The sequence below is a fragment of the Rutidosis leptorrhynchoides genome, chromosome 10 (genome assembly GCF_046630445.1).
Source record: "Rutidosis leptorrhynchoides isolate AG116_Rl617_1_P2 chromosome 10, CSIRO_AGI_Rlap_v1, whole genome shotgun sequence".
In the NCBI taxonomy this organism is placed as follows: domain Eukaryota; kingdom Viridiplantae; phylum Streptophyta; class Magnoliopsida; order Asterales; family Asteraceae; genus Rutidosis; species Rutidosis leptorrhynchoides.
Window position 1 is genome coordinate 121832648 of NC_092342.1, and position 13026 is coordinate 121845673.

Sequence of the window (13026 nt, forward strand, 5' to 3'; positions counted from 1 at the left end):
AAACATCATCTTGTTAAATTAATGTATTGATTTACAGCTAGTGACATGTGTTTATCCATCTTTTACCAAAAGGGATAAGTTGAGTTCAAATGGTCAGCTTACATAGGAATGTAAGAACGACTCTTGTAGACACTTTCGGATAGCCTAATTGATATGTGTAGTTATATAGGTGAACGATCAATTCCCTAGATTATGTTATACATATTTTCATTACTCGATTCCATATAACTAATAGGTGTTAGTAATTTGCCTTATCTAGTGACGTTTATAGGGATCTTATTACCACCCTAAATTGATTACTTGGGTTGGGTGAATTGAGCATTTAACCGGACCAAGGGAATGAACTAGGCTAAATCATAAGTTGACGTAGGAGTGGATCATGATCAACACACCATTGACCTGATCATTCTTCAAGTCTTTAGACTAGTTGAATTAGTTGAATACAAATAGGAGGTCTTAGATGACAAGAACATCACTTGCGTCTTGTAATCCCGTTTGAGTGTTTACTCAAGACTACTCTTGGTAAACCGATCAATTAGTTCTCGTGCATAACCAATCAATCCAGTCTTAATCCTAAATAACATTCAACATCGAGGGTAAAAAGTCTAGATGAGCATTTTTCCTTAAATTGATATCAAAACTATCTTACTTGCTTTCTTTGCACTTATTTTCATCTTATAAACTTAAAAGACCAAAAATATTGTTTTTACCTTTAACCTTATCTGATTTGGCAAAATCGTTAAATAGCCACCAAAACATAAAACTTGTAACTTTAAGCTTCATTTACTTAGTTAATCATAATATAGTTTATAATTCTAGTTTGACTAATACAACTGTCCTTGGAACGATACACGGAACTAAACCAGTTACTATACTACTACACGATCGGGTACACTGCCCGTTAGTGTGTAGCAATCTCTAATCGGTATTTTTCCATATTATTTTATACAACAATTCATATACCACTTTCCGCACATCACACAACAAGATTCCGATCGTCCGAGTACGATGGAATGCCAAACGAGGACCCGAGTTTACCTGGGAACGAGAGGATCAAATGATGCAGAAGTATCCTCACCTTTTCCCGACTCCTCCATCTACCTCAGCTTAAAATTTTGGGACGAAATTTTCTTTAACAGGTGGGTAATGTAACGACCCTGGATTTTTCCAACGTTTATTTATTAATAATTCATTATTAATGCTTGCGTTTTAATAAAACGTGTTCTTATACGTGTTACTTGTTACCGTATTTAACTTTACATGCCCGATTTGTCTTTGTGACACACGTACTTTACACGAATAATATTTTCGAATATTATTTACATTCATGATTAATTATTATTAGTCATTTTAATTAACTAAAGTTACTAGTTAATTACTTGGGCTTTATTTGATTAATTGCATACTTACTTGGACTTGAGCTTTTATTATTTGATATGGACTTGGAAGCCCACCCTACTTCCTTAATGGACTAGTTAGCCCATCATTAAGCTAATGAATTATTAAGATTAAGAAAATGGATTAATTATCATAAGGAATCTAGTTACTTGTATACTTACACCATTTTCCAACACCATTTAACTTTATTACCATTTTAAGCTCACACCTTTCCCCCATGCATGAAAGTTGAAGACTTGACCTTCCCTTCTTGTGTAACGACCCTGGATTTTTCCAACATTTATTTATTAATATTTATTATTAATACTTGCGCTTTAATAAATGTATTGTTATGCATTTACTTGTTACCGTATTTAACTTTACTTGGCCCGACAAGTATTTGTGACACGCGTACTTTTCACGAATAATATTTTTGAATATTATTTACGTTCATGATTATTTATTATTAATCATTTTTAATTAACTAGTGTTAGTGGTTAATTACTTGGGCCTATTATTTAATTGTTGATTACTTGGGCTTGGACTTTTTTTTTTACATGGACTAGTAGGCCCATCCTATACCTTTAATGGACTAGTGAGCCCATGTTATATGCTAGTATTTATTAAGGTTAAGTACTTGATTTATTAAGCTAATTAGGAGACAAATTACTTAAGCATGCAAGACCATAGTCCCATGCATTTAACCTTACTACCCCATTCTAGCTCTCACCTCTTTTCCACACTTGAAAGACAAGTCTTGACCTTCCCCTTTCTTATTGTAAACCATCTGCCAAGGTAGTCACAAGGGGAGTTCCATTTTCATTTTTACTTGTTACATAATTACTTGCATTTCATTTCTTTTTCACACACATTCAAACATCACAACATTTTCTCTCATTTCTCTCTCAAACATTGTAAGCAACAACTCTTATTTCTCTTCCTTTTCTCTCCTCAAAACCGTGGCCTTTACACACATCATCATCATCTTAATTACTTGTTTCTTGTTTTGTTACTTGTTTGTTGTTGTTGTTGTTGTAAAGATCAAGTTCTTTAGCTTGCATCTTCATGGATCTTGGTTACTTCCATCTCTTTTGTTGATGAAGAACCAAGAACAAGAATCAAACTTGTTAGTTTGTAGTTCTATACTTAAGTGTTTTCAAGACTAAAAGTTCATAAGTTTATAATCTTCTTTGTTTTCATGTTTGTAGACTTGAATTCTTAAGATTCAAAACTTTAGTTTGAATCTTCTCAAGTATGAAGCAAATATAAACATAATACTTGTAGTTCTAGTTTATTTCTTCATTTTTACTTACTTTAAATTTGTGTTTGATTGTTCATGGTCAAGTATTACTAGTAAAAACTTGATCTCATACTTCTTGAAACCAAAGTTAACTTTGTAAGTTCAAGAACATGGAAGTTTAACTTTCTAGTTAAAACTTCATATACTTGTGTTGGATTTAACTTAAGAACTTTAGATCTAGACTTTTGGGTCTACGATCTTCAAGATCAAACTAAGAACTATGTTCTACAACTTAAGATCTTGTTTACTTAAGTTTACTTTCAAGTTTGTAGCTTAAAATTTCTTGTATAACTCTTGTATGTGTTGTATCTAAGATTTTGATGTAACTTTGGTTCATCAAACTTCATACAACTCTTAAGTGAGTTGTGCTACATGTCTTAGACTTACACAAGTGTTATGATGGTCAAACCTTGGTTAAGATGATGCAAACACATCAACGAGTTGTACACTTGAAGCTATATGCATCAAGGATGAGAACCGTGATGAGCATCGAGCACCAAGAACCCACCGGAACACTCTAGATACTGTTTTCTGGAACTGAACCGACCACCTGGGCTACTTTAAAGTTGATTTTCAGTTAGCTCTGTTCTAGTAGATAATTTTTCGTTTAACACTCGTCTTAATCCGAGTTACGGTTTAGGATTTATGGCCGTTCGAGTGTCACTATGTCCTTTTAACATTGTGCTGAAAATTCTGACCTACTCGCACTTAGACCGTCGCCACGGTCAAACGAAGACGAGTTTGATTCTGGAATTTTTACAGCAACCAAAGGACTCATATACGGAACCATGTCCACTGTCTTCATCCCATTTCAGTTTGTATAGAGGCCGTGGTGACTGAACGAAGTCAGCCTTTGTTCTAAACCCTAATCTTGACTTAAAACTTACTTTACCCTTTTGACTTAATGATGAATGATGATGATACTTAAGACCTAATTTACATACATTTAAACCTTTGGGAAAAAATTACTGACTTAGTACTTTTGACTTAGTTTGAGGACTTTCCGGACCAACTTACCTTGCTTACTTTACCGCGTACCGACTTTTACTACTTTACCATTGTGAGTTATAGCATCCCTTTTTACTTTAACTATTTTGGGAACTGAGAATACATGCACATTTTACGTTTTACATACTAGGCACGAGTACTTAAACTTTATATATGTGTGGGTTATACAACGGCATAAACATTCCCTTTAGCTCGGTAACGTTTAGTCATTGGTTTTTGAACCGGTGAACGCGAATCTTAGATATGGATCCATAGGGTATGACATCCCCACTCGGGCTAGTCGCGCTAGCATTTAATGGTTGTTTAATACTTCGTAAACATACGCACTCGCCAAGTGTACTTTCAGGGGGTTATAAATGTTAAGTTAGTTACCAAGTGCCCACGGTTAAACATATACTTTACATACTGTTTTGAAACGCTCTTTGTAGCACTGAATTCTCGTGGCCTACCTTACATTACTGTTATACTTAAACTATAGCTCACCAACATTCGTTTTGATGTTTTAAGCATGTTTTTCTTAGGTGCTTAAGGTTGCTTGCTTCCACTGTTGTACTAGTCATGCCTTGTAGACTCCGCTGCGCTTACTAGAGTTGTCACCGCATGAAATGTTTATTTGCATTCAAACTTATTTACTTATGAAACAATGATTTGTAACGACCTAAGGGTCATGTACTATTATCTTTGCTTCTATTCATAGAAGCATACTTTTGATTGTAAAACATTTAACGGTTGTTATGACGTCGCCTTTTATCATGAATGCAAACTTGTTTTGAAAACGCATATAGTGTTTGACCTTGTAATGATCCTGTTGTTGATGGTCCGTACATGTTGATTTAGTACGGGGCATCACATTTGGTATCAGAGCATTGGTTGTAGGGAATTAGGTTGCATTAGTGAGTCTAAGACCGACCCGAGTAGGATTCACTAATAGGACTAATCTACAACTTGCTAGTTTACTTGTTTCCGCAAAACTTACTGCATGCTGCTACTTAGTTTTACCGCTATATGCCGTATACTGTTACTTGCTTTCACTTCTGCATGCTATTACCTGCTTTCGATTGTATGATACTTGTCGTTATTGCCATGCTACTTACTGCTATACATGATCTAGACTGTCTTAGTTACTTGGCCTAATACATGATTGCTTTATGACTTACTGACATGGAAAAAGTTATTTTTCCTTGTTCAGATGTCGGATTTACCACCTGTCATCATTGTGGAGAGCAGTTCAGACTCGTCAGCCACCTTACCTAATGCTGCTGCCGACACACAGATCCCCTTACCCACCAGTAACCCCGGCGCTTCATCCTCCGGAACCAGCAGCCATACACCTACCCCAGTGGTTACCTCTGATGGAGCCGAGGACCTCCAGGAGATTCCAGCTCCACTTGCCCTTGGACCCTCGGAGCCACAGCACCATCCCAGTGGTGCTGTGATTCCCGCAGATCTTGGGGAAGGTCCAGTCCGTAATGAGCATAACCATTGGTGCCGACGCGCTCCTGATGGATGTCTCGTGGCGATCGAACCCGCCAGATACCGACTGATGATGGCTGCCTGAGGAGAGCCAGTACAGCCACCCGTGCAGCCACCTCCACATGATTCGGACGACCCATCCTCCGCTGACTCTTTATCCGACGACACCTCCTCAGACGACTCCAGTGACGATAATTCTGATGAGGACCCTGATGATGCACCTGTACAGCCACCCTCCACCCCGCCGAAGAAGCGGTACCATTTCGATGGTACCGTCATTCCAGGGATTAATGGAGGTTGAGCATTCACTGACGCATATGGACTGCGTCGTAGGGTTACCGCCCGTAAGCGGCTTGTGTCGTACCCTGCTGACCCTTTTGTGCGTAAGCCTTACCGTTTTTCAGCCTCTACTTCTGGAGCTGGACAATCTGCATCACCAGCTCCACCATCACCACCCGTACTGACTGCACCGCCTGCCCCACCCTCTCCCTCTATCGAGGAACTGATGAGGGAGGTAGAGATCCTCTGTGCTCGGGTAACCGAGCTCGAGGACCAGATGTCCCACGTATTGGACATCCTCCACCCACCATCAACTTAGGGACATTTGTACTAGATTCTATTATGTAATCTCATTTGTAGTTTTATGTTTTATCTATGTATTGTACGAACTTATGCGGATGTATGAAACTTATTATTAATGAATGGAAACCTTGTGTTGTTTAATTCTTGCACGGTGTTCTATTTACGTTACTGTATGATGATTCTGTGGTATTAGTACCTAGTTGCATTACTTAATTAACATGTGATGTGTTTATTCCATGTTGATTGCTATATACTGTATTATTATTTATTGAATACTGGATTTTGAGTTGAGTCAAAATTTTTGTTTAGAACACCAATGGCCAACGGACGATAAACACCCACCGCAGCCCAAATCGAGGAGATGATCAATGAACGAGTCGCCGCAGCTTTATCAAAAAGGAACCCCCAAGCTCCACCGCCACCGGTTATCCAGCCCGTTCATAATGGATGTACATACAAAGAGTTTCAAAGCTGCAAACCCCACAACTTTAGTGGAAAGGAGGGGCCGGTTGGTCTCACTAGATGGTTTGAGAAATTAGAATCTGTGTTTCGAGTTAGTAACTGCTCAGAGGTGGACAAAACCAAGTATGCTTCATGTCGCTATCTGACGGTGCCCTAACTTGGTGGAATACACAGTCTCAAGCAAAGGGTATTGATGAGGTGTATGCTACACCATGGGAATAATTCAAAGGGGCCTTGATCGAGGAATATTGCCCTAGGACAGAGATCCAGAAGATGGAGATTGATTTTATGCGGTTGAAGGTTGTGGGAAACGATCTCGATGGTTACAACCGTAGGTATCTGGAGTTAGCCCTAATGTGTCCTACCATGGTTACCCCGGAGTTCAAGCATATGGAAAGGTACTTGTGGGGACTTCCTAAGTCCATTAAAGCAAATGTCACCTCGTCTAAGCCACCCAATGTCCCGGAAGCAATGCGCATGGCGCATACCTTAATGAACTAAATCATCATCGATGAACCGGAGAAGGCTAAGTCTGAAGCGGGTAGTAGTGATAAGCGTAAGTGGGATAACAACAAGGGGAGAGCCTATGATCAAACCCCCGCTAAGAGGCACAACAACGGTGGGAATCCCAACCCAAACACAAGCTCAAACCCGAACTACAAGGGTACCCTACCGCAATGCAAGAGGTGCTACAAGCACCATACCGGGTATTGTAATGTGGTTTGTGAAAAGTGCCAACGAACTGGGCATATCGGTAAAGACTGCAAGGTCACCACCCTGAATGTGAAGGCGAACCCCAATGGACCGAAAAAGTGCTATGAATGCGGACAGACGGGCCACTTCAGAAATGTGTGTCCCAACAAAAGAAAGGATGGCAGACCACCGCGTGGTAGAGCTTTCAATGTTAATGCAAGGGATGTACGCGAGAACCCCGACTTGGTGACAGGTATATTCACTAGCAACAATCTATTAGCTTCTGTCTTATTTGATACTGGTGCCGATAGGAGTTATGTATGTAGACACTTATACGATAAGAGAAATTGGTCATTAGTTCCTTTAAAAGAGAGTATGCTTGTAGAGGTAGCCAATGGACTTGAGAAAGTTGACCAAATTAGCCGAGGAGCTATTATCAACATAGATGGTGTGAATTTCGAGATTGACTTGATACCCATTAAGTTGGAAAACTTTGATGTTATTGTCGGTATGGACTGGTTGAACAAGATTAAGGCCGACATTATCTGTGGAGATAAAGCTCTTCGTATACCACACGGAGATGGTGAGCCACTGATCATTTACGGAGAGAGATGTACCTCGAAGCTGAACCTCATTAGTTGCGTGAAAGCGCAAAAGATCATGAAGAAAGGACGTCTTGCTGTGTTAGCTTATGTGAAAATGTTAGAAACTAAGGTAAAGAGCGTAGATGACGTACGAATTGTGAATGAATTTTCCGATGTCTTTCTAGAGGAATTGCCTGGATTACCGCCACCGAGAGCAGTAGAGTTTTAGATCGATTTAGTGCCAGGAGTGGCACCTGTAGCTCACGCACCTTATCGACTCACACCTTCCGAAATGCAAGAGTTACAGAGCCAATTACAAGAACTTCTAGACCGTAGATTTATCCAACCAAGTTTATTGCCTTGGGGCGCACCTGTTTTATTTGTGAAGAAGAAGGATGGATCATTCCGCATGTGTATCGAATACCGTGAACTCAACAAATTGACGATCAAGAATCGATATCCTCTTCCCCGAATTGACGATCTTTTTGATCAACTACAAGGATCGAGTGTCTACTCTAAGATCGATTTGCGATCCGGATATCACTAGTTGAGGGTGAAGGAGAGTGATGTAATGAAAACTGTATTCAGAACTCATTATGGTCATTATGAGTTTCTCGTAATGCCATTCAAATTAACCAATGCACCTGCCGTATTTATGGACCTCATGAATTGTGTCTGCAAGCCATACTTGGATAAGTTCGTTATCGTCTTCATAGATGATATCCTCATCTACTCTAAAAGCGAAGAAGAACATGAGCAACATCTTCGACTACGCTTGAACTCTTGAGATAAGAGCAACTCTACGCCAAATTCTCCAAGTGTGAATTTTGGTTGAAGGAAGTCCAATTTCTGGGTCATGTTGTGAGCGACATGGGTATCAAAGTTGATCCCGCCAAGATTGAAGCTATCAGCAAATGGGAGACTCCCACTACTCCAACTCACATTCACCAATTTTTAGGTCTCGCCGGTTACTACCGAAGATTTATTGAAGGTTTCACTCTGATTGCGCGTCCTTTAACCGCACTGACTCACAAAGGGAAGAAGTTCATTTGGGAACCAGCACATGAATCAGCATTTCAAACCTTGAAGCAGAAATTGACCAGCACCTATCTTATCTCTTCTTGAAGGCAGTGACAATTTCGTCGTTTATTGCGATGCTTCAAAAAGTGGTTTTGGTTGCGTATTGATGCAAAGATCGAAGGTTATTGCCTATGCTTCTTGTCAACTAAAGATTCACGAGCGGAACTACACTACTCATGATCTCGAACTTGGAACCGTTGTCTTTGCGCTCAAATTATGGAGACACTATCTCTATGGAACTAAGATCACTATTTTCATCATAAAAGCCTCCAACACATCTTTGATCAGAAGCAACTGAATATGAGACAACATCGATGGATCGAGACGCTGAACGACTATGATTGTGAACTTCGTTTTCATCCTGGTAAGGCAAATGTTGTAGCCGATGCCTTGAGCCGAAAGGAGAGGATGGCACCTCTTCGTGTTCAGGCACTGAACATCACCATCTATTCGAATCTCAACAGCCAGATCCGAGTGGCCCAAGATGAGGCACTCAAGGAGGAGAATATATCTCACGAACATTTGAACATTCTTGTCTCTAAATTCGAGGTTAGGGAGTCTGGACTCCGATGTTATGCCGGAAGAATTTGGGTACCACGTTATGGAGATCTAAGGAACCTTATACTTGATGAAGCAAACAAGTCGAGATATTCGATTCATCCCGGAGCGGGCAAAATGTACCACGATCTTAAGGAACAGTATTGGTGGCCTAACCTTAAGAAGGACGTTACAACTTATGTTGGGAAGTGTTTGACTTGCTCGAAAGTTAAGGCCGAGCATCAGAGGCCCTCTGGATTGCTTCAACAACCAGAAATCCCACAATGGAAGTGGGAAAGGATAACAATGGATTTCATTACCAAGCTACCAAAGACGGTGGGCGGATACGATACCATCTGGGTTATCGTTGATCGTCTCACTAAATCTGCACACTTCTTAGCCATGAAGGAAACGGATACGATGGAGAGACTTTCTCAACTATACATCAAAGAGGTTGTATCTCGTCATGGTGTACCTTTGTCTATCATCTCAGATCGCGATCCCCGTTTTGCTTCTAGATTTTGGCGTTCTTTGCAAGAAGCCATGGGAACTCGTCTCGATATGAGTACTCCTTATCACCCACAGACCGACGGGCAAAGTGAACGCACGATTCAGACTTTGGAGGACATGTTGCGTGCATGTGTTATCGATTTCGAAAAGGTCTGGGAAAGGCATTTGCCACTCGCTGAATTTTCTTACAACAACAGTTATCACTCGAGTATTAATGTCGTACCTTTTGAAGCATTGTATGGCCGAAAGTGCCGATCTCCTATTTGTTGGGCCGAAGTAGGCGAAAAGCAAATCACCGGACCCGAGGTAGTCCATGAAACAACGGAGAAGATTGCTCAAATTCAAGCGAGACTTAAGACGGCCCGTGATCGTCAAAAGAGTTATGCTGACCTCAAACGTAAAGACTTTGAATTCAACATGGGTGACCGTGTAATGTTGAAGGTTGCACCTTGGAAAGGTGTGATCCGTTTTGGAAAACGTGAAAAGTTAAACCCACGATACATTGGTCCCTTTGAAATCTTGGAATGTGTTGGACCCGTTACTTACCGTTTGGATCTTCTAACTCAATTGAGCTCAGTTCATCCTACCTTCCACGTGTCAAACTTGAAGAAGTGTCTTGCTGTACCCGAACTTATCATATCACTGGAAGAACTTACAATCGATGACAAACTCCACTTCGTGGAAGAGCCTGTCGAAATTATGGACCGTGAGGTCAAAACTTTGAAACGCAATAAGATTCCGATCGTCCGAGTGCGATGGAATGCCAAACGAGGACCTGAGTTTACCTGGGAGCGAGAGGATCAAATGATGCAGAAGTATCCTCACCTTTTCCCAACTCCTCCATCCACCTCAGCTTAAAATTTCGGGACGGAATTTGCTTTAACAGGTGGGTGATGTAACGACCCTGGATTTTTCCAATGTTTGTTTATTAATATTTATTATTAATACTTGCGCTTTAATAAATGTATTGTTATGCATTTACTTGTTACCGTATTTAACTTTACTTGGCCCGACAAGTCTTTGTGACACGCGTACTTTTCACGAATAATATTTTTGAATATTATTTACGTTCATGATTATTTATTATTAATCATTTTTAATTAAATAGTGTTAGTGGTTAATTACTTGGGTTTTTTATTTAATTGTTGATTACTTGGGCTTGGACTTTTTTTTACATGGACTAGTAAGTCCACCCTACACCTTTAATGGACTAGTGAGCCCATGTTATATGCTAGTATTTATTAAGGTTAAGTACTTGATTTATTAAGCTAATTAGGAGACAAATTACTTAAGCATGCAAGACCATACTCCCATGCATTTAACCTTACTACCCCATTCTAGCTCTCACCTCTTTTCCACACTTGAATGACAAGTCTTGACCTTCCCCTTTCTTCTTGTAAACCGTCGGCCAAGGTAGTCACAAGGGGAGTTCCATTTTCATTTTTACTTGTTACATAATTACTTGCATTTCATTTCTTTTTCACACACATTCAAACATCACAACATTTTCTCTCATTTCTCTCTCAAACATTGTAAGCAACAACTCTTATTTCTCTTCCTTTTCTCTCCTCAAAACCGTGGCCTTTACACACATCATCATCATCATCTTAATTACTTGTTTCTTGTTTTGTTACTTGTTTGTTTTTGTTGTTGTAAAGATCAAGTTCTTTAGCTTGCATCTTCATGGATCTTGGTTACTTCCATCTCTTTTGTTGATGAAGAACCAAGAACAAGAACTCAAACTTGTTAGTTTGTAGTTCTATACTTAAGTGTTTTCAAGACTAAAAGTTCATAAGTTTATAATCTTCTTTGTTTTCATGTTTGTAGACTTGAATTCTTAAGATTCAAAACTTTAGTTTGAATCTTCTCAAGTATGAAGCAAATATAAACATAATACTTGTAGATCTAGTTTATTTCTTCATTTTTAATTATTTTAAATTTGTGTTTGATTGTTCATGGTCAAGTATTACTAGTTAAAACTTGATCTCATACTTCTTGAAACCAAAGTTAACTTTGTAAGTTCAAGAACATGGAAGTTTAACTTTCTAGTTACAACTTCATATACTTGTGTTGGATTTAAAATAAGAACTTTAGATCTAGACTTTTGGGTCTAGGATCTTCAAGATCAAACTAAGAACTATGTTCTACAACTTAAGATCTTGTTTACTTAAGTTTACTTTCAAGTTTGTAGCTTAAAATTTCTTGTATAACTCTTGTATGTGTTAGATCTAAGATTTTGATGTAACTTTGGTTCATCAAACTTCATACAACTCTTAAGTGAGTTGTGCTACATGTCTTAGACTTATACAAGTGTTATGATGGTCAAACCTTGGTTAAGATGATGTAAACACATCAACGAGTTATACACTTGAAGTTATATGCATCAAGGATGAGAACCGTGATGAGCATCGAGCACCAAGAACCCACCGGAACACTCTAGATACTGTTTTCTGGGTCTGACCCGACCACTTGGGCTACTTTAAAGTTGATTTTCAGTTAGCTCTGTTCTAGTAGATAATTTTTCGTTTAACACTCGTCTTAATCCGAGTTACGGTTTAGGATTTATGGCCCTCCGAGTGTCACTATGTCCTTTTAACACTGTGCTGAAAATTCTGACCTACTCGCACTTAGCCGTCGCCACGGTCAAACGAAGACGAGTTTGCTTCTAGAATCTTTACAGCAACCAAAGGACTCATATACGGAACCATGGCCACTGTCCTCATCCCATTTCAGTTTGTATAGAGGCCGTGGTGACTGAACGAAGTCAGCCTTTGTTCTAAACCCTAATCTTGACTTAAAACTCACTTTACCCTTTTGACTTAATGATGAATGATGATGATACTTAAGACCTAATTTACATACATTTAAACCTTTGGGAAAAAATTACTGACTTAGTACTTTTGACTTAGTTTGAGGACTTTCCGGACCAACTTACCTTGCTTACTTTACCGCGTACCGACTTTTACTACTTTACCCCTGTGAGTTATAGCATTCCTTTTTACTTTAACTATTTTGGGAACTGAGAATACATGCGCATTTTATGTTTTACATACTAGGCACGAGTACTTAAACTTTATATATGTGTGGGTTATACAATGGCATAAACATTCCCTTTAGCTCGGTAACGTTTAGTCATTGGTTTTTGAACCGGTGAACGCGAATCTTAGATATGGATCCATAGGGTTTGACATCCCCACTCGGGCTAGTCGCGCTAGCATTTAACGGGTGTTTAATACTTCGTAAACATACGCACTCGCCAAGTGTACTTTCAGGGGGTTATAAACGTTAAGTTAGTTACCAAGTGCCCACGGTTAAACTTATACTTTACATATTATTTTGAAACGCTCTTTGTAGCACTGAAATCTCGTGGCCTACCTTATATTATTGTTATACTTAAACTATAGCTCACCAACATTCGTG